The sequence below is a fragment of the Callithrix jacchus genome, chromosome 6 (genome assembly GCF_049354715.1).
Source record: "Callithrix jacchus isolate 240 chromosome 6, calJac240_pri, whole genome shotgun sequence".
Classification (NCBI taxonomy): Eukaryota; Metazoa; Chordata; class Mammalia; order Primates; family Cebidae; genus Callithrix; species Callithrix jacchus.
Window position 1 is genome coordinate 93,040,474 of NC_133507.1, and position 23,596 is coordinate 93,064,069.

Below are 23,596 nucleotides of genomic sequence, written 5' to 3' on the forward strand. Positions count from 1 at the left end.
TTGCTTTTTAAGTCTCCAAATTAACTCATCAGTCTTCTGATCCCCATAGCTTTTAGTTGATTTAATATATACAATACAGAATATACCACTGTATTAGTCAGGGTTCTCTAGAGGAATATAACTAATAAGATAGATATGCATACATATATATTTATATGTGTATAAATATACATACCTATATAAATATATATATATTTATATGTATACATGTATATATATATAAAGAGGAGTTTATTAAGGAGTATTAACTCACACAATCACAAAGACCCACGATAGGCCATCTGCAAGCTGAGGAGTAAAGAAGCCAGTCTGAGTCCCAAAGCTGAAGAACTTGAAGTCCTATATTTGAGGGTAAGAAGCATCCAGCACAGAAGAAAGATAAGGCTGGGAGGCTAGACCAGTCTAATCTCTACATGTTCTTTTGCCTGTTTTTTATTCTGCTTGCACTGGCAGCTGATTAGATGGTGCCCACCTGCATTGAGGGTGGATCTACCTCTCCCAATCCACTGACTAAAATGTTAATCTCCTTTGGCAACACCCTCACAGACATGCTCAGGAACAATACTTTGCATCCCTCAATCCAATAAAGTTGACATTTAGTATTAATGATTACAAATCCACCCTGTGTCACCTTGAACCCATACACATTTCCTGAGATCATACATAATCTTCAAATAAAGAGAATAATAAGGTAATAATTATACCTAACATAATACAACCCTCCTCTGTACAACTGGAAATGCACCAATCCTCAACCAAATGCTATTACATAAAATTAACAACACTTAAATGCTGATATGAAGTCAATAAATCTTACATCACATGATAAACAGAAGGAAATAAAATGAAGACATGTTCTTATTACAACTGTATACCTGCACAAACATATTTTTAACAAAAATAGGATGAAATGCTTGACAATTACAGAGACCTCATTTTTGCACCCGATCATGTGGTTGTGGGTATTGGTAACTACCTTCTACTAACATGGTTTTTTATCCAGGTGGAGTGACCCAAACCTTCATTCCTGAAAGGTATAAGCTATTTGTAGTCCTGCCTGGATTAGGCTGTTGTAGTTTCCCAATGACCTTAATCACAAGGCAATAGGCCATCTGCAAGCTGAGGAGCAGTCCAAGTCCCAAAGCTGAGGAACTTAGAGTCTGATGTTCAAAGGCAGAAATCCAGCACGGGAGAAAGATGAGGCTAGGAGGCTAAGCCAGTTTTATCTCTCCACATTCTTCTGCCTACCTTTTATGCTGGCAGCTAATTAGATGGTGCCCACGGACTGATGGTAGGTCTGCCTTTCCCAGTCTGCTGACTCATAATATTAATCTCCTTTGGCAACACCCTCACAGACACACCCAGGAACAGTACTTTGTATTTTTCAATCCAATTAAGTTGACATTCAGTATTAACCATCACAACCACATCACATATACTGTCATACATATATATATATGCAGTGAGAGAGAATGCAAGGTCAATTTCAAGGCATTTATCAATTTTCATTTGCAGAAAAATATTGTCAATAATGAAAAAGATCAATACAGATAGGGTAAAGAAAAGAGAAATGTAGTGAGGTATAAAGATAGAAAGCAACTGTATTGCTACTTTGAGACATATAAAATTCTAACTTCTAAAGATAAATGAAGTGACATAATCAAAGTATGTGTGTCTGACACTGTTTACATTTCCTCCCAGCCCCTCTGGATATCACTGTTTACTCATACTCAGGTTTTGTTCATAGAGATTCCAAGATTCCACTGCTGCCTTATCCATAGACTCTGCTGGTTGTCTGGACAACTTCGGAATAAGAATTAGGTTCCAGAATAGCCCGCACTGGTGCTAGCTCTGGCTCTACCTCAGGATCTGCTTTCTAAGGTACCCTAAATAAGACAAAAGTAAAGAAAACCATTTTTAATGAAATGTTTACATATTTTACTTAAATTATTTTTGGTCAAATTTATACTAGAATATTTTTGTTATATTTAATATGTGTCTGTATATCATTGAAAACTTCAAATTATAAAATGCACATATTTATGCCTATTTTGCAGTATTTGGAGCATAGTTTTCCTAACATAAATTACTAGAATATTTTATCTTTCCTTTTATGCCTCATGGATCAAGCCTAGATTTATTTTCATAAGATGCTGAATTCTACTCTCTCCAAATCCTCTACTTGCAATTAAAATATCAATCCTATAGCAATGTCATTAATTTTTTAACAACTCACTTTATTATGCCCTTTCAGATATATATTGCAGCAAAACTTCCTATTCTCCCCAAATTCTCAGCCTCAACCAATTAATGCATAATCTCAATGTAACCTACTTACTGCTTTTTATTCTTCACTGGTTCACTGTGCTACATATAAGGGAACAGTTACAAAAATAAACAGCATTGTTTTAAAAAAATGACAAATAATCCCCAATGGCTTAGAGAACATGAATTCTTTACTGTGATAAAGTTCGAGGAAGACACCAGGAAATATCAGGGATCCATATTATACACGCTTTAGAGGTTTTCAGTGGTGTTGCTTTGAAGGTAATAACAGTCCTTGGTAACTTTTGATAATATTTTATGTTTGCCTCTCTAATGATATAAAGTGATAATCCCACTTTGCTTGAAGTTGCATCCTGGCTAGGTGACGTTAAACAAGTCATTCATCTTATTTCTGCTTAGTTTACTCTTATGGAAAATGAGAAAAATATTATTACTGCTTCATGGGGGTAACTGTTAGCTGTGAGGATAAAAATAATTACTGCATGTAAAAGATTTATAATTGTATCTACATAAGTTAATCTTTATCTCCATGATATCTTTTACCATAGGCTTTTTAAGGCCCTTTAAAAGTAGTGAATAGGGCCAAGTGTGTGGCTTATGCCTGTAACCTCAGCACTTTGAGAAGCTGAGGCAGACAGAACACTTGAGCTCAAGAGTTGGAAACCAGCCTGGGCAACATGATAAAACCCTGTCTCTACAAATAACACAAAAAATTAGCTTGGAGTGTTGGTGTGTGCCTGTGGTTACAGTTACTCTGGAGGGTAAGGTGGGAGGATCACTTGAGCCCAGGAGGTTAACGCTGCAGTGAGTTGTGATTATGCCATTGCTCTCCAGTCTGGGCAAGAAAGTAAGAACCTGTCTCAAAAAAAAAAAAAAAAAAAAAAAAGTAGCTAATACTCATTTGAAAACAAAGAAAACTTGTATACATTTTGATACCGTGAATGATTTAAAATAATTACCACTTAAAATGAAAAAATTATACTTTTAATAATGTCTTGATAGAAAACATGGTGATTACACTGTTTTGAAAGGAAGTTTAAAATTTCTCTGTGGCCATACCACCCTGAATATACCCATGTTATCTGATGCATACCAGCCTGAATACACCCATGTTATCTGATGCATACCACCCTGAATACACCCATCTAGTCTGATATTGGAAGCTAAGTAGGGTTGGCACTAGTTAGTACTTAGATGGGAGAAAAAAAGTTTAAAATTGGTCAAAATTATTAAAAATAATTATTTCCAGGCATTAAAACAAGATCAAAGGTAGGTAACAATTTGACATTGTTTGTTTATGAAGCACTGCTAATTCATCAGGTAAGAACAGTGATTTTGTGGTCACTGGCTGGGACATTCCTACTGCTTCATCTGTGGTGGCAAAATCCAATAGCTTTACAGTTGTTATTTGCAGACTCAGTTCAGGGCAGGTGGAAAAGGAAAAAGAAATTTGAATGTAAAATTTTGGAAGTTAGAGAAATGTAAAGAGGTTGAAATAATAAAGATGGCAGAGGATGGAAACCTTACTGCATGGGGCCAGTATGAGCATAACCTCTGTGTATGTCTTTGGCTGACCCTGAAACTCTACAAGGGAACAAGGCTATCAGGCACCAAATGAACATATCAAAGACTGCCCCCTTCAGAGGAGACATATTTTTCATCTTAAGTCCAGGGAACTTAATTGCCTATTAAAACAAAAAACACAACAACTCTTTGGTTGCAGGGGGGACCTAAAACTGATATGAAAGTAACTGCAACATATCATCTGCATGATATCACTTCATTTTGTCTAGTTTCTCACAAAATTACCAGTCATGCAGAGAAACAGAAAAGTCATTGATGCAGAGAGGGGAATAAAACAGGCTGTAGAAATTGACTAGGAGTGATCTTAAAAGACAAAGACTTCAAGTAGCTAGTCTAAATATTCTCAAATTTAAGAAAAATATATTCAAAGAATTAAATACAAATATGTTAAAATAACTTTTAAAAATGCATATAATGACCAAACAAATAACCTTCAGAACAGATCAATATCCAATCCAAAGAAGAGAGGAAAAATAAATGTTTAAGATAAATAAACAAAGATCTGTGATACAATATTAAGCATTCCAACTACCATACAATTAGAGTCACAGAAGAAGATGATAGAGAGAAAGGGGAGAAATAATATTTTTACTAAAATGGACAAAACCTTCCCAAATTGGTGACAAATACTGAGGTATAGGTATAGGTATAGGTGGCACAGTAGTTAGTATAGCTCCCTTCCAAATCGGTAAAAATATTAACTAATACATCAAAAAGTTCAACAAACCCCAAGTAGCATAAATACAAAGGAAGCTGCACCTGGACACATGATTGTCTAATTCCTAATAGCCAAAATAAAGAGAAAATCTTAAAAGCAATCAGAGAAAAATGACCAATCATATACAAAGAAAAACTACATGATTAGTGGCAAAATTCTCTTCTGAAACAATGGAAGCCAAGGGAGACACTGAAATTGCTAACAACTAAAAACGAATTGTTACTAGGAGAATTGCACTATGAAGCATACCAAAAGAAGTCCTCTGGTGTAAGAAAAACAACACAAATGGTAATTTACCTACACTGGAAGAAATGAAGAGTGTCAGAAATGGTAAGTACGGGGTAAATATATAAAAGACACACATACATGTGCTTCTCTTCTTTTAACTTCTGTAAGATTTAGAATTGTGTGAAGCAAAGTTATACTATATTTGGGGACTTCTGCATATTATAATGTGCAGACACCATATACATGACAACAATTCAAAAATGATGGGGGAATGAACATGTATTTGTGCAAAATTTTCATATTTTATCAGAAATCAGGGTTAATTATATTAGATTATAATAAATTCAAGATGCATATTATAATCCCTACAGTAATCACTGTTTAAAAATAAATACAGCTAAAACTTAACTACAGGGGGTAAAATGGCTATTAAAATTTATGGAAGAAAGAAAGAATAGAGGAATAAAAAATAAATGATGGAAATAGAAAACAAGTAGCCAAATTCCTTATTTAAATCCAATTATTATATTAAATACAAATTCGCTAAACACATCCAACAGTAGAGATTTTCTGACCATGTAAAAAATAATTTCCAATTATTTAATATTAACAGGAAACACAATTCCAATGCAAAGACATAAATAGGTTGAAAATAAAGGAAGGAAAAAATGTTAAAACCATGCAAAAAGTAAATTGAAGAGAACTGGAATGACTACATCAATTCCAGATCAAACAGCCTTCAAGAAACAAAATATTATTAAAGAGACATTTCATATTTAATGATAAAAGGAAATAACCAATCATAAACCTATAACAATTGTAGACGTATAAGCCCCTAACCACAGTCTTTATTTCACCTTTAGTTCACAGTGGTGATTGCAAAGAGGCACTGGGAAATTTGTGGGATACTAGAAATGTCCTAAAACTTGCTTTTGGTAGTAGCCCAAACTCAGTTACCAATGCACAGAGGGGAATAAAACAGGCTGTAGAGATTGACTAGGAGTGAACTTAGCAGACAACAGCTAGATTAAATATTCTCAAATTTAAGAAAAAGACATTCAAAGAATTAGAGGAAAATATGTTAAAACAATTAAAAATATACAGATAATGACCAAACAAATAAACGTCAGTATAGATCAATATCCAATCCAAAGAACAGACAGAGAAAAAAATATTTAAGATAAATAGAGATCTTGCTGTATACTTAAAGTGGTCAAATTTTGTTGTGAATAAAGGTATACAGAATAAATAAGGGAAGGAAGGAAGGAAGGTAATGAGGGAGGGAGGGAAGAAGTTGGGGAGAGGAGAGGGAGGGAGAGGGAAGGGAGAGGAAAGTGGGGAGAGGAGGGAAGGGAGAGAGAAGGGAGAGAGAAGGGAGAGGGAAGGGAGAGGGAAGGGAGGGGAGGGGAGGGGAGGGGAGGGGAGGGGAGGGGAGGGGAGGGGAGGGGAGGGGAGGGGAGGGGAGGGGAGGGGAGGGGAGGGGAGGGAAGGCAGATGACCTTAGGCCACACAGGGCTACCATAAGTTGTGCAGGACAAATATATTTGGTGGGCTCCTGTCTCTTTAAGGAATTTGAATCCTGCAAAAGTAGTGTATCAGCACTGTTCATTATGATCCTGAAAAAGAAATACTGCTTTGGCCAGGGAGAATGTTTCACTAGCTGGGTTGCCTTCAGGAATTAGTATTTACCTGCCCATGGTGTCCCAGGATGACCTCATAGTGGTAAGCCTTGGAACTCCCTGGGGCGCTGGTTAACCCTGCATTGCAGAACAGCAGGTTAGGGAGTACCTTGAGGCAGAAAACAGGTCAGGGCCCTGTCTAGCTCCAGGTCCAAGTCCCGCTTGGGTCTCTTCTCTGACCACACTACTGGCCCTGGACAATTCTAGGCACAGGGTATTTTCTATAAAGAAGGGTGCTCTCCAACTCATAAGTTTCCTTGAGAAGGGATGGGGCAGCACTTGCCCAGGCATAAATTGAGTACTGAGACTCAATTTATACAGATGAGCTCCAGCTTAACTACTTTAGTTTAAAGTTGTTTTATTTCACAGGAGCCTGATGGGAGGATCATTTGAGCCCAGGAGTTTGAGACTGCAGTGAGCTATGACTGTGCCACTGTGCACCAGCCTGGGCAACAGAACCCTGTTTCTAAAACACAACGACAAAAAGCAAAGCCAGAAATTCAAAAAGAGAGAAAAAATAATTTAAAAATAAATACAATTTCTTTCAGATAGCTGATACCTAAACTCAGTTTACCTTTATTTGTCACTTTTCAAATAACACTTTAGGGTGTTTTATTTAACAAACACAGCACTTACTGTAAGTCAGTGGCTATTTTAATCATTTTGCAAATACTAACTTTTTCCATTACAAGAACCCTATGAAGTAGATAATATTATCTTTCTCACCTTTTAAGAAGAGGAAAGTATTGTACAGAGATTTAAGTAACTTGCTCATGCTTACTCAGCCACTTAGAGGAGACAGAAGTTGATCCCAGAAAGCCTGATTCTACAATACTGGCTCCATTTGCTGACTGGGATAATTATTTTAGCCCAAATCATCTTTCAAAAACAATCAATTTTACCAAACATAAATCAAAACAGAAAAGGAAGCAAGGGGAGAAGAGGGGAGGGGAGGGGAAGGGAGAGAAGCAAAGGAGAAGGGAGTGGAGGAAAGGGGAGGGAAGGGAAGAAGAGAGGAGGGAAGGAGAGGAAGGGAGGGAGAGAGAGAGAAGGAAGGAGAGAGAGATGAAAGAAGACAAGAAAAGGAAGAAATGAAGGAAGAAAGAAAAAATAAACATAAGAAAATGAATTTAAACATAGTAAGAAAAATTCAGATTTGGGAATTAATTTCCTATTCGAAGGGTAATTATAACTTTACAAGGAGTTTTATTCCCATTTATTACCTAATTCAGGTCATTATTAAAATCACAAAGGAGGAAGTGGGGATTTATGACTTTATGGAATTTAAACCACCTGCCTGAAGTGGCAAAGCTAGCTGCTCACAAAACAGCTCTGAATCTGAACCTGACTAAGCTTATTCCATCAAACTTCACTCCAGAATTTTCAAATCACTGAACCCCAAAGGCATGGGAATTTGTTGCCAAGGGAGAAGACGGTGGAATTTCTGGTATGATTTATGTTCTGAAAATCGCTGAACAATAATACATGACTGGAGTTTGACCTCCCCAGCGCTGGCAATTCTTTGACTTTGAATTAAGATGGCTCTATTTTCTGTGGTTTGAAGGGAAGCCCGAAGGTTACTTTCTGGCACAGGAGTGAGAGCCATTTGTAATTTCTCTCCCATTGCTAGCCGTCATTGTAAGATGATAGTTGACAAACAGGCCAGATTTTGTATGAATGAGAATACTCGATTCCTGGAGGGGTTATCTATTTTCCTTTCAAGGATATAATTATGTACTGTGCTGCCCTCTCAAATATATTCAAGCACCTGGAGTCTGCCTGCTGAGCTTGTATTGTTATACTGAAGTAAACACTATTTTCTTCAGAAAACATCAATTATGTGATTGCGAGTTCTTTCAAGCCTCTGGACATGAGTGGGTCTGCGGAGTTTAAGGTTTCTAATTCACCTTCTTAAAATTTACTGTGCAGAACTCCTTTCTGATTCAGATGTTTTTATTATTAGCTGCCTACTGAGCCCAGAAGCTGGGTCATCTTGCAGTAGCTTCCAGAACATTCCCAGACCACAAGAGCTTACAGTCCATTAGCACTGAATCAGGTTTTTATCAAGAGGTCATCCCAAAACTTGAAAGAAACCTGTAAAAGAGTGAGTGTTGAAGAGAAGGATGTCCACTCTCTGAAGCATTTTAAGTGGTAAACGCTAACGAAGTCTGTGGACTTTCTCGAACCTCCCACCTGCGTATTTATCTAAGTGTCTCCACATCTCCCTGTGCTTTCTACAAAGCAGCTTTTGAGAATCAGAAACATGAAGAGTCACAGGTGGGTAGGTTCAGTCTACTTGGAGAAATATAGGAGTTGTTTTAATTGGTTGCTATTCGCATTGAACCAAGGATTGGAATAAATTTTTATTCAGGAACATTAAAGAATCCAAAAGAAGGGAAGAAGATGGCTGTTCTGACTAGAAAGCAATTTATCCAAACTCTAAGGAAAATCCCAGTCATGTGTAAATGATGTTTAGGAAGAAGAGGGATCTAAGGCCTTTTCGTGGCCAGGACTGGATTCTGAAACAAAGCCAATGGTTAGCCTCATTCTAGCTTCTGTAATGTGACACTGTAACCTCTGCCTTGTGTGCATATGAAGGGTATGCCTTGCTTTAAACAACCTATTGATAGGCCTGGGTAACCTTGCCTTGGCCTCCTATCTCCCACTCAGCTGCACTCCTCCTCAGGAAGAATCCCTTTCCCCAGGAATGTGCTTTTCAAACACAGACCAATCCAGAGCCCACACCTCAACTACATCCTTTACAAGTTCCTATGTGCAGGGTCACTATCCATCTGTCCTAATCACCCCTAAGCCAGGTACCAGATAATTAGAGCTGGCCACTATGCCAGTTATTATAACTAGCCAATCTTAAGCCCACTTACCCTACCTTATCCATTTCTTCCCCAGAAAACCATGATAAAAGCTCTTATCGGCTGGGTACAGTGGCTCACACCTGTAATCCTAGCACTTTGGAGGCTGAGGTGGGTAGATCACGAGGTCAGGAGACTGAGACCATCCTGGCCAACCCGGTGTAACCCCGTCTCTACTCAAAATACAAAAAATTAGCTGAGTGTGGTGGGGAGCACTTGTAGTTCCACCTACTCAGGAGGCTGAGGCAGGAGAATTGCTTGAACCCAGGAAGTGAAGGTTGCAGTGAGCCAAGATCAGGCCACTACACTCCAGCCTGGGTGACAGAGTAAGACTCCATCTAAACAAACAAACAAACAACAATGACAACAACAACAAAAAGCTATTATCACATCCCTGCACTCCCTGCTTCCTGACAGCCCTGGTGCTTTCCAATGTGGGCCCCATAACTTAAGAGTGTTCCTTCTCTTGGGAACTGTGAGTATACAAACTACCTTCAATGGTAGTCATCTTCTCATCTGTTGGCCTTACTATACCTCTCATTTTCTATTAATACACTTTATTTTAAAACACTGGCTATTTATTATGCAAAGTTGCCACTCTCTACAACTTTATCCCAGGACTCTGGTCATAGATTGTTGATCTAGGGATGATCATGTGGCACAGAGCAGTCATCTATAGACTGGACAGTGGCCTGTGAGTTGGGCAGGTACAAAAGCTCTGTGGAACTGAGCATCTCAGGTTGCAAGTGAATGGAAGAGCAAATGTGGATGGACTGACCAATAGCTAAGTGCTCCTACCATTATGACCCAACTTGTGGTCCATGGGCCGGTGCCATAAGCAGCTTCTGGAACTTGGAGCCACAGTTCATGTCCCTCTCCAGAGCCACTGAATCAGAATGCGCATTTGAACAAAAAACTCAAGCATTTTGTATGCTTATTAAAGTTTGAAAATAACCACTTGGTTCATGCTTCTTGTGGGTTGTTCCCAGCCTGTGACTGACTGTAGCAGAAATATAATGGGGCCCGTTCTTGGGAAATGTGGGACAGGCAAATGTGGCTCAAGGATCCTTCAATGACTTTGCTGAATTCCTCTTAGGACTGCATTCTAAAATATTTGCTCCTTCCTTTCCCTCCTTCCCTCCCTCCCTCCCCACTTCCTTCTCTCCTTCCTCCCTCCCTTCCTTCCATCCTCCCTCCCTCCCTCCCTCCCTTCTTTCCTCCCTCCCTTTCTCTCTCCTCGCTTCCCTCCTTCCCTCCCTCCCTCTCTCCTTCCTCCTGCCACCAGCCCTCCTTTCCTTCCTTCCTTCCTTCCTTCCTTCCTTCCTTCCTTCCTTCCTTCCTTCCTTCCTTCCTTCCTTCAGCTCAGGTCAGTTCTGGATCATGGCAGAGTGGCTCTCCCAGCACCATTGTATTTTCTCTCACAGGCATTTCCTCTAATACTTGCCTTTAATCCTGTCTTGGAGTCTGCCTGTTGGACAGCCTGGGTTAACACACATCTCTATATCGTTTTGCACGGCAGCTTTCTTGATCTGCAGAAACTATAAAACTGACCCAATCGATATGGATATTGCCTCACCAGCAAAGCAGCAGTCTCACATATCCTTTCCTGAAGTTATAATCCAAGACTGAATTCAGGTAGATGTTGGGCCCAAGATGAATCCACAGAAAAGACAAACAATGAACAGTCCACCAAATCTTCAGTGGGGGTGTAATTTTTGTGTGGGTCAATCATGTTTGTATTATATCAATAATCATTTTAGGTAAAGATGATAATACCTTTCCTTATTGAAAAGACATAGTTAGACTTGTTGCTGCTATTTTGGACATCCTCATAAAGAAAAACAGTCAACTACAGGGATTGGATGGGAGCAGAATAATCCAACACCACCATTTTCAGCAGCAAGGTGAGAGTTGAGGGAGGATGAGTAGGTCTTAGATTAGACATATGCATTAATGACTATCATCTTCTCATAAATAGACAGAGGAAGGATTTTTTTTTGCTATCACATTTTATTCTACTTATAAACTGTATACATACTTCTTATTAATTTCTCTAGTAACCTAAAAATGTTATAAATTCAATTCCTCATCCTGAAAGTAAATATTATAAACCATCATCCATGGAGTCAGAGATATTGTAAAAAACTGAGATGCACCTGAAGTGGCCTTTAAAGTAAGGGTAATTGGAGAAAAAGCTATGTTCAGGAGCTTAAATGTGACAATCACTGCACCAAAGCTCACTTTCTCTTTTCTATACCCTATAAATGGGTATATTGTCTCCACTTAACAGAAGAGGGAACCAGGGTTCACAGATACTACATAACTTGAACTGAACACTATGTATTAAGGAAGTAGGTAATCTGGAATTTAAAAGCAGATTGGTTTTGCACCAATATCTTTGTTGTTTTTATTACTCTTCAGCTGCATTACTTGATATTCTCATCAAAAAGGAAAAAATATAACATTTCATAACTATACATGTACAGCAATGTAAAATTTTCAAAATTCTTTCTCATGTCTCTATATCTCAACATAGAACATGTTTATTCATAGAGGGTGTGGGACAAGCTTAAAATGGAGAATAGCTCTGATTTTGAACCAGGACCAGGAGCTAAGGCAACAGTGGTGGCAACTAGAAAAGGACATGAGGAGACTTTTTGGTGAGGAATGTTTTACACACTGACTGGGGCGGGAGAAATATTCTGTATTATGACTTGGCTGCTACTTACACAAACAAATACACTTGTCACAACCCATTGAACTCTGTTGTATCCTTAGGATTTCATTTTACTACAGATGAATTAAACCTCAACAAAGTTCATTTTAAGAAGTAAAGAAAAATAAAAATGTCCCAGAGTTGTAACAATGGCATGCTTGCTTACAGATTATGAGACATGGTCCATTTGGATGCATGTTATATACTCTGTACATAACAATAATAGAATGAATATTTTGTTTAAAGTATGTATCTTTCCCTGCTCTTTCTTTGGAAAGATTTGTGACTGCTGACAGCCTGTTAGTATGTAATATATGTAATACACAGTAATGACTAGCCTCTTCTAAAAATTATAGAGGGAAATGACTTTTTCCATTTATATTATATTCCATACATGGATATACACACTTTGCATGATTTTCTGCAGGACTCTAGGGATATTATAAATTTATCAACCTGAAAATAAACATTATAAACCATAACCCATAGAATCAGATATTGTCTTATGGGGCTGAGATTGAACAGAAGTGGTCTTCAAAGTAAGAATAATTTGATGACAAAACATATTTAGCACTGGGTTAATCAATGTGGGGACTATCTCAAGGATTAAACAAACATTCAAGTTCATTTATATTTATTCAAGTTATTGATTGTAGTTATGATGAAGTATCTAGCTTCCCAAAGTTAGCTCATTTCAGTCCATTTTTGTCTTAATTCACAAGAAATGCAGCTTGATTCTGAAGCATTTAGTACCAAATCAAGGTTTGCAAGAAGCTAGGTTGTACTCATTTCACTCTTGAGATTTCATTAATATATTTTATTTCAAATGTAAGATTTGTCTCTTACTTTTCCTTCTCTCTCTCTTTCTCTCCTTTTCTATCTGTCCCTATCTCTGTATCTGTCTCTCTCTTTCTCTCTTTATATGCACATACATACATATATATTTGTGTGTGCTTATCTATCTATCTCTTTATCTGTCTGTCATTAAAGATTTATGTTGCATGGTTAACTACTAACCTTACTTAGTATCTAATTTACTAAGATAATCACTGAAATTCGAAATTATTATAATGAAAGAACATTAATTTTGGAAGAATAATAAATCCAAGGATGTTATTCTCAATGCACAGAACCTGACTTTATCATCATTGATTTTATTATCTCATATATTATCAGATTATACTAAAACATTTCATAACACATCATTTATTGGCCTACAAGTTTCTTGCAGTGTTTAGGATAAACACTGAGAGCAGGCAAATCAACACTTTAGCTTGTGCATTGATCATCAGTACCCACAGTACCCTTTCCTGTTTAAATTACTCAGTTCATTACAGACCACAGCCAACAAAGCACTTCCAGTTGCATTCAGGGGAAGCTCAACATCCTTCACTGGGGAAAGCCCTGCTTAGATTTCTGTAACTATCCTCACAATTAACCACTAAATTTAACTTACCTCTTCTATTCTGTGGCTTCAGAGATGCTAATTTCCTTGCCAACCCACAATTAGAGTAGTAAATCATGGATAATTTTCTTGAGGAAATCTTAAATTAAATGCAAATTACTTGAGTGGTTTTTATAAGCCAATCATATTGGTCATGCATCAATGATTCTTTTCGGGGAGGGAGTTGTGATTCTAACTTTCATTCTACTTTAAGGTAAGGTTCCTATCTACGAAGCAATCTATAGAGGTATCAACTAAGATGAATAATAGCAAAATAAATGGAAGAATGAATTCGTTTTTATAATATGTCATAGTATAAAACCTAATCAAAAATTTTATTGAGATTATATATTTTGACCTCTTTAATAAAATACCTTTATCAAAATAATTTTTTTCAAAAAGTGGATACAGAACCCCTCAATGTAATATTGAAATGACTCTAATATTAGAGATGAATTAATTCAACATTCCATGCTTATTGGGCTTGTATTCAGATACTTCATAAAAAGAGATATACCATATTCTATTAAGAGAGGTAATTTTGCTCGATTGTGGAATCCTCTTTTTTTCGCTATATGAATAATCTTCAATGTTGATTATGAAATACATTTGCATATGTCAACAATATCTTATTCCAAAAGAAGCAGATGCAGTGAATCTTAAGTTTTATGATTGTATGAAAAGATTTTAGGTGAAGTAGTATACCCACTGAGAGAATCACCCTGTTAAAGTAAATGTTAGAATTCAGGGTGATCCTAAATGTTAACTGCCCCTTCCATGCACTTGTGTTTACCCCTGTGTGAAGTACTTTTTTGTAAGATGTTTAATCTTACAAATCTAACAAAACTAAAATCTTTGTTTCTGATTTAAACCTTTTTAATACTAAAAAAACATGAACCATAAAAGGTCCTAAATGTAAAGTCACAGTTCATATTTTCAACAATCCTTTCTTGTACAATTACCAAGTTCTAAGCCCTGGGCAAAGAGGCACTGACTGACCTGTGTGGATACATGATATGCTCTCCTCAGGTGTATAAAAATGCTCTCAATATGTTTTACTAACATGCACATAAACAAAAGGAAATATACTAATGAGTGCTTACCGAATGTCAGCTTCCATATTAGGAGCTGCATACATATCATTTCACTTAATTCTTATGGAAATACTTGAAATGTATATCAGTATGTTCATTTTACTTATTTAAAAGATAGCTTCAGAGCGTTAAATGACTGCCGGGGTTGCACTGGTGTGAGGGATAGAGCTTGAAAATAAACCTAAGTGTGTCTGACTTAGAATCTAGACCTTCCTAATTTGCCTCGTTTTCTTTGTTGGTGTGCCAACTCTCTAGGCACTGGGAAGTTTAAAGAACAAACTGTGGCACATATTAAACTGCATTGACTACACATGTCTAAAATGTCCAGATCTTTGCTACTGAGTCAAAAAAAACATGTTTCTGAATTATCCAAACAATTGCTTTAATATGTTTTTTCTATGGTAGATTGAACCTTAGATTCAACTTTTTTTAAAATTATACTTTAAGTTCTGGGATACATGTGCAGAACATGCAGGTTTGTTACATAGGTATACACGTGCCATGGTGGTGGTTTGCTGCATCCATCACCCCATCATCTACATTAGGTATTTCTCTTAATGATATCCCTCCCCAATATCCCCTAGCCCCCCCATCCTTATCTTGAGTTGTTACAATATCATTTAATCTTAGGCACTCAGGTTTCAATATTTAGTATTCAGTTCTTTATTCTGAGATATCAAAGTGGGTATTTTAATTAGGTCAGGATTTCAATAGTGATAGTTTTTCAAGGAAAGAAGAGCCTTTGATTGGAACTGGGGTTCTTTGTCTGAACTCCATGCATAAACAGTGGGGTGTCTTGAAACATCTGGCTTTGTTATTTTTTCCAGTAATGTCAAGGATTACATACTGCTATGGTCCTTTATCATCCTATATTTCTTCTAAGCTGTATTCCTTTTGATGTAGAATATTTTATCTTCATCTTTTCCTCAAAAATTATAGTTTCAATATGCTGCTCATTGATTCCAGATTACACTGCATTGTCTGCCCTTATGAGATGTGTTTCTCCTCCAAGAATTTCTGATAGATCTCCGGTGTGTATGTATGTGCACTCATGCATTTGGCTTTCAGCTATAGTAACCATATGATATTTCTCAGTCTGTCTCTTCTGCTACAGCTCATGTTCCCCATTGTTGATAGCTCTGTTCATGAAGCCAATTGAAGGAACTTCAATATTGTCATGACTCATATTCATTGACAGGCATTGGTGACAACTTAAGCAATTCAATCGTTTTTAGATATAAAGATTCAGATGAATATTATGAAAACCTTTCAGTGTTAAAAGACTAGTACTCTTTGCCATAGATCTCAAGAGATCAAAAGTAGAAGATGAGATGGATCCTTCAAAGCAAAATTGGGAGTAGGTGCAAAATTAGAGGAATGGGAACATGATGAAATGTTGCAATGGGGAAATTATTTTCTTATTGTTGCTTATGCAAGCATTGATTTGAAGGTACCATGACTTTTTCCAGGCTGGAAATGTCCATACACTTGTTTTTTCTGTAAGTATCAAGATATATTTAAACTTTCTCAAAATTCTGCAGGTTAGACAAGTCCCTGCAATCTGTATATTATTTTATGTTTACAATGAACCATTGAGCCTAAAAGAGGAATCGGACAGTATAATAGATTGAAGAAGCAAATGTCCTCTGTACTTCACTACATATAATTGGTCACATTTCACCAACAATTGAGATTTTTCTTATCTTACCTCATCTACTCACAGGAGACTACCACACTTACCTTTCTCCTCCAAAAGGTACACAGCCTACCCCAAGTTTACTGGTGGTTCTGAACAGGAGCCCACAGATGCTTGCCACCCACGCTCTCCATCACGATCACATATGGGAGATTCAGTACCTCCTGGCCCACTTCCTGTGGGAGCCTCAGTATTGCCCCTGGTAGTAGTACTGGTGACAATGCCCATATTCATGCCAAGGGAGCAACCTGCCTCTGATCTTCCAATGGTTTCCATAAGATTCCTGAAAGCAGTGAGTAGGTGTTTCATTCTTCAGAATGAGGCAGCTCACTCTCGTTTAAGCCCCTGCTCTCTCAGGGTTTCACAAGGGCTACCATGAAGATAATATTCTCAGCATATAATACATTTATCTCCTCTTATAATTAGTCCAAAAGGCCAATTCCTACCCCTTCTCCCTTTCTCTTTGGTTTCTTACTGAAAGAAGGACTGCCATGGGTGACTGCAACACAACCAACAAACAAGAGCCCCCCTACCCCCACATTCCATTCTCTCTTCAATAAATACTCCCATCCAATAGGTTCAAAGACGGTTCACTGGCTGGTAAACTCTGAAGCTTAGGTTAGGATTGGTGGGTGAACTTGTTCTAGATCATTCGATTTAAGAAGATATATAAAATCACCAGGTCAGATGCTTTCATTTAAAGATAGGGGATTAAGAGGTAAGAGGCATGGCCAATGTTTCAGAGCTACTTGATTATGAGCTCAATACAATTGTCTAAATCATGATAACATACTTTCTACATGCAAAAAAAAATAAATAAAAAAGGCTTTACTGTCCCTTTTACAGAGATATGATATACTGACCTAAACAGTCTTAATTCATCTTTTATTTCTTGTGCCTAACATGGTATATTGGCACATGGTGGGGGGGGTTCAATAAATACATTCTTACTGAAGAAAAATAGAAGATACAACAATCCTTAGATTAATTTAATTTCACATTTATCTGAATATATTTAAAGAAATGAAAGAAATGAAGTATTTTTATCCGTATGCCAGAGGAAATACTTCATTGAAGAAATACACACACACACACACACACACACACACACACACACACACATATGTATAATTATATGTTTTATACTTATATATTCTCAATTTGGCTGTATTCTATCTTGGAAAGCTTTCATGCAATTGGTACATTTGGAAGTATATCTAGCCTCAAAACAAGGCGGAGGAGAAATTTGGCTAAAATCAACATAGATAAAATAGATTTCAGGGATGACTTACACAGCTTACCAAAAGTTGAAAAATTAGGGTCACGTGAAGTGTTTTTAAGATCTAAGATTGTTTGGCAGACTGTAGTTGAAAGAAAACTTAATTATATTAAAAGTTATCTTATCATCAATGTTAATCAACAGAATGTCATCTTCTTTAATAAGCAAAAAGATTAAAGTGAGATCTAGTGTGTTTATGTGTGTGTGTGTGTGAGTTGTGTGTGTATTTTATGTATGTCTATGTATAGTTTCATTCATAAGAAGCCTAATATGAGTAACTACCAATCTTTCTGAAGTCTTTACCTAGATACTACAATTTAGAAAAGGGTTAGGCTGAATCAGTAGTATTTATTAACCCTATTTTGAATTATAATCCCTTAGAGAACTGAATAAAAATTATGACTTTTCTCTGCAGAATGAAAAGAATGGACATACAAATAATCACATTTGCCTACCACTTCTGTGATTTGCTGACCTTAGCAGAATACAAAAACTAGATGATTGGAACTCCTCAAGGGTAACCTCTGGGTATATTAATCTCTGTATTCCCATGGCCAGGCATGTGATAGTCATTCAAAAAATTGTGACTGAATTAAAAATTATCTTTATAAGGCCAGGCACGGTGGTTCATGCCTGTAATCCCAGCACTTTGGGAGGCTGAGGCGGGTGGATCACGAGGTCACGAGATCGAGACTATCCTGGTCAACATGGTGAAACCCCGTCTCTACTAAAGATACAAAAAATTAGCTGGGCATGGTGGCGCGTGCCTGTAATCCCAGCTACTCAGGAGGCTGAGGCAGGAGAATTGCCTGAACCCAGGAGGCGGAGGTTGCCGTGAGCCGAGATCGCGCCATTGCACTCCAGCCTGGGTAACAAGCGCGAAACTCCGTCTCAAAAAAAAAAAAAAAAAAAAATCTTTATAAAAAAAAAGCTAATGAGAACTCACAACCCTATGGAAAGAAATTAAATCCATTTTGTAAACTGCCTCTACTCATGGGGTATTTACAACATAATGATCATTTTAGAATCCTTCCAATTACAAGAGTTTGTCTTAAAAATAAATGGATCAGAGATTTATGCTGCCAAAAGACAGCAAATATTGCCCATGGTTTTTAAACAGTGCATTTGAAGGAGAGAAATTATTGATGTAATGGTAATTATACTGGTAATAACTTAAAAGAGCTAGCTGTATGAGAGAAATCTGCACATAATAAAAGCTGGCTATATACTTGGGAGTCTAAAAAACCCATACAAAACAAAAAGAACTCAAAAGAGGTAGGAAAGAGGTCTATTATTTGGAGGGGACAAAATTTGAGAAAAAAAAAAAACACATATTAACATGTGAAGATTTTAAGTTTATCTAAAATGTGGAAAGTGCCTGATTAGCTGGAGGTAAACGTACATTAATCTGGTAATCAGAAGGCCAGCTGTAGTCCAAATCTATCAGTCTTTGGCCATAGGATACCTTAGGAAACTCAGGTAAGAGAACTGGGCCTGGAGTCTATTCCTCACTCGCAAAATGAGAGAGCTCATTAAGTGAAGGTCTTTGAAGGTCTTTGTCAGCTTTAAAAATGTAACTTTCTTTGATACATCTCTACTTGCAGAATTTCAAAGGATGACTCAAACTACACTCACCAATTTCAAATTTTTCTCTTTTAAATTTATGTGACTCTGATTTGTAGCACATACTCTTTTTAAAACTATTTTAAAAACTTGAGTAAAACAGATAGACTCAAATAATTGAGTCTATATTGAGATGTGGTTCATTAGAAGTACAATTTTTGTTTTTTTTTTAATATGAAAAATAAAAATTCCAAATTATTTATAGAAAATAAAATTGGCCAATAAATTAGTGGGATTGCCAGGGATAGAACTAGAATTTTGATTGTTAGTTTTGGCAGAATATGTCATTGAAAAGTTAAGTCATATATTTTGTCCCAGCACAAATATCAAAGCGCTATTGGAGCAGAACTTCTTTGTTTTGAAAAGAAACATGTGAACAGCCTCTTTTTGTTTCATAACCACTCACTGCTCAGAACTGTATGGGGATAAGGGGGCATTGGAGAGGCTGAGAGGCAGTTGCATATTTGGCACCTGTCAGCGGGCTCTCGCACCAATCATGTGGATGGTTAATGAGAGATGAGTGTTGGGTCTTTTAAATTACTAACTTACTCACTCTAGAGTCCCTCCCAAGATAGTTCTTGGGGTGATAAAATTTTACCCTTGGAAGTGGCTATTTGTGTAGAGATGAACACCTTCATAAAGACTGAGGGTGTAAACCCCAGGGCAGACCTCCCTGGATTTTGGAATTACTGTGGGTGATGGATTGAAGGAGTTAAGATCTAATTTTCTGCCAATACCAACAAGAGAAAAGGGTTCAAGTGGTAAAGAACAGAAAGAAAAAACGGCAAAGGGCCCATTGCCTTATTGCCAGACTATGGGAAATATTAAACCTGCCAGTTTTTCCTGGGTATTATTTAATTTGAAATAGAATATTTATTAAAGTTATTATGCATGTTCATCAGGAACCACTAAATAGAAAAAAAATCCAAATTGGCTCAAATAACATTTTTAATGCACAGTACTTAGCGCTGTGCAAAGGATTCTACCTACCACAGAAACAGACAAGCAACCAACAATTACACTATGTAAGTAATGCCTGAGAGAAGGAATCCCAGCATACCATGAAAATGCAAAGTAGCACTCTGTGTGGTATGGGGTGGAGATGGTCTGGGGTGATCAAGGCAGCATTCTTAGAGAGGGTGATACAAAATATGAGTATCAAAGCACACATAGGAATTACAGAGGTAGAGAATAGATATATGGATTGAGTAGGCAGAATGAGAATGAAAGTATACTGCTTGTGAGAAAGAAAAGATGTTTGAATGCAGTTCTAGATGACTGAGAAAAGGGTGTCCATGGAGGCACAGCACCACATCACAAAGAGCCAAGGTTGCAAAGTCAGGGAAGTTAAACTTTCTCTTGATATAAAAAATGGTAACAGGAAAATAATTATACAAGCAAAATGAAGCTTAATAAATTAAAAGTAGATATAAGGTAATAAAAATATTCAGTCAGAGTGTGGTAGGCAGAGATGGTCTGGTGATTTTAATAGATGCTTCCTAAGAAATCTGAGATTGCCATGTTGGTTCTGCTTGCTAAACTAGATCCTTACAAAGGGCAAGAAAATAGAAGACAGACATGTCCATATGTCACATAATCACAGGCTCATTTCTGACTAGAGTACAGGATCTCAACTACATGCTATCTTCATTTTTTTTTCTGTCCTCCACTCTCAGAAGTAAATACATATGAAGAAAAACTGGTGGCAAATACCAGTTTATTTTTTTAAAGTATATTCTAAGGAATATTTTTTAGTTGATACAGTCTATTCTCCTGTGTCTTATGAATCTTGATCTACTGTACTCTCATTTATAAAAATGAAGATGTTAAGGAAATAGAAGGGGTCTGATCATCAGAGAATGAACAGTCCATTTATTTCACTCAGATACTATCCTCTATTAATAAGGCTGTGAAGCAGACTAATAAATTTAAATCTATTTTCAACAGGAAAGATTAAATTAGTAACTTTCTGTTAACCACAGATTTAATATTTAATAATAAATGCTCTCCTTTCATGCATTTTGGTTAATCAAGAGGCAGGAAGATTGATTTCCTGGGAAAATGATATGCTATTGTTCAATTTATTTGCTAGTAAAATTTTACATTCAAAAATGTCATGCATCAAATTTAATTACCAAGCAGCTGATTTCATATAGAAATAGGTAATGTACTATGAGATGTGAAGATTTAAACTGAGGTATAAACAGCATCATTTTCCAAATGACATAGAGTTTCACACCCAGTGGAAGGTATATTTTCCCTGAGGAGGATTGGTATCACTCCTCTTAAACTACATCTGATCAAAATAAAAGAATAAAAAATTAAATAAAGAAAATAGGAACAGGGGATAACTTGTTTCCATTATGTGGCTTTTTTCTCATCTGCATTGTAGAAGACTGCAGACTTAAATTTTACATTCAAAAATGTCATGCATCAAATTTAATTACTAAGCAGCTGATTTCATATAGAAAGGTTGCCAGCACCTTGGCTTATAATCTGTGTGGCTTTTTTTCTCTCCAAGCTACAAACCAAAGGTAAAATTGGACTCATGAGCTGACCTTTACCATCAGACATTCTTTTATTTGAAGATGATAACAGACTTTCCTTGTGGTGGAAGTTGCATGCCATGAGTGCCCTCTCTTGCGTCAGTATACGAGAGTGTAAAGTGAAGAGAGCAAGCAGGGAGTAGGAGGACTTGGCTCTTAGGACAACAGAAGACGAAGCTGCATTGCGGGTTATTAGCCTCAGAATGTTCTTGGATTACATATAATAAAGTTAATCTCTTGCTGACATTTAGCCTGTCTCTTTGTGGCCAAAATAATAAAAACCACTCTACAAAGAATTAGAGAAAACAATTGTTAAAACTATAAAGAAAGGTCTCCAGTAAATATAGCATCTAACTTCCTATAAATCTCTTTCCAGAAAAGATTCAAGCAATACTATGGAGAACATATTAAACAAACAAAGAACTGCTGTTCAAAAATACTTTTCTTTTCTTTCTTTTTTTTTTTTTTTTTTTGAGACGGAGGCTCACTCTGTCATACAAGCTGGAGTACAATGGCATGATTTCAGCTTACTGCAACCTCTTCCTCCCAGGGTTCAAGCAATTCTCCTGCCTCAGCCTCCCGAGTAGCTGGGATCACAGGCACCTGCCACCATGCTCAGCTAAGTGTTTGTATTTTTAGTAGAGGCAGGGTTTCACCATGTTGGCCAGACTGGTCTCAAGCCCCTGACCTCAGGTGATCCACTGCATTGGCCTCCCAAAGGGCTGGGATTTCAGGTGTGAGCCACCATGCCCAGCCCAAAAATACTTTTCTTGGTTTATTGCCATAGTACCTGAAATTGTATCATGTTTTAAGTGCTAAGTTTTTGTGTTATTTATTAACTGATAATTTATCTCAAATACTGTATGTGGTGCTTTAGATAAATCATCTAATTCAATCATCACAGAATTTCTAAAAAGTAACCATTGTCTTATACCTTTTTATAGAGGAGGAATAAATGGGGCCCAGAATGTCTACACAAGTCTTCTTGATTCTAAAGCTCAAGCTCTTTTCATTAAACCCATCTAACTTCTCTTTATAACCTTGAATTAGACATGTTTCTTTGGCAAGGCAAATTATCCTGGGCAGATGAGAATACTACATCTACCAACTACCTACCCACTTATACCACAGTACAACTTGTTTCAATTGAAATGACTTCTTTTCTAGAGTTGGTTTAGTTGATGCAAAAGTGGGGGCGTGAAGGTTGATAAGCCTAATTAGGAGAGGCATGGTAAGAGACTCCTAGAAGGCACATGAATAGATTTGATAATAAGTGGGTAGGGATGGTGAATCGGGAAAATAGGTAAAAGATGGAAAGAAAAAGGAGTTTCAAAACTTAAATTTGTCATTTTGCAGTTATAAAATGGTTATAAGCCAGCTTTCCCTAACTGGGGTTGGAACTTGTTCTGAAAGTAGGCAAATGGAGTTTCAGTACTGTAGCTTAGAGAAGCGGAAAAGGAGTTCAGGGTTAAATGTAAAACTGTAAAGAATGAATTTAGTTGAAAATAGAGCTCAAGAAATTGCTCTTGTCTTCATTGTTGAGATGCAAAGATCAGCTCAAACCAAAACCAGATTAGAAGTAGTATTCTTCAAGGAAAAAAAATAAGAGAAAGAATTCCTCTAGATTTTTCAAAGATCAAACACATCACTGACAGTTTAATAAAATCAGAAGATAATCATGGCATATTGAATACTAGACACAATCTAGAAACTGATGGAGCTATATACTAAATTGGGAACAATTTAATTCATTTCTTTCTAGAATTTTTTTCCCTGTTTGTCCTCTTAAATGGTTTAACTTTCTTTCAATTAACACTAATAGTAGAGAAGGCA

At 36.8% G+C, this 23,596-nt stretch overlaps 1 protein-coding gene and 1 long non-coding RNA gene across 11 annotated transcripts in view; one reads left to right on the forward strand and one right to left on the reverse strand.

Moving 5' to 3' along the window:
- The window catches only part of THSD7B (thrombospondin type 1 domain containing 7B), an 873,835-nt gene that overhangs the window by 154,457 nt on the left and 695,782 nt on the right, over positions 1–23,596 (reverse strand). The window lies entirely within an intron of this gene.
- On the forward strand, positions 1,808–22,304 carry LOC118154604 (uncharacterized). Of its 6 annotated transcripts, XR_004744706.3 has the most exons (7): positions 1,808–1,881; positions 4,815–4,918; positions 9,403–9,476; positions 10,885–11,000; positions 11,126–11,269; positions 18,010–18,111; positions 21,739–22,304. It is a non-coding gene; the product is annotated as an uncharacterized LOC118154604 (long non-coding RNA). The 6 variants fall into 6 exon arrangements; XR_004744707.3 differs by lacking the exon at positions 11,126–11,269; XR_013519353.1 differs by lacking the exon at positions 9,403–9,476 and having other exon boundaries at positions 18,010–18,122.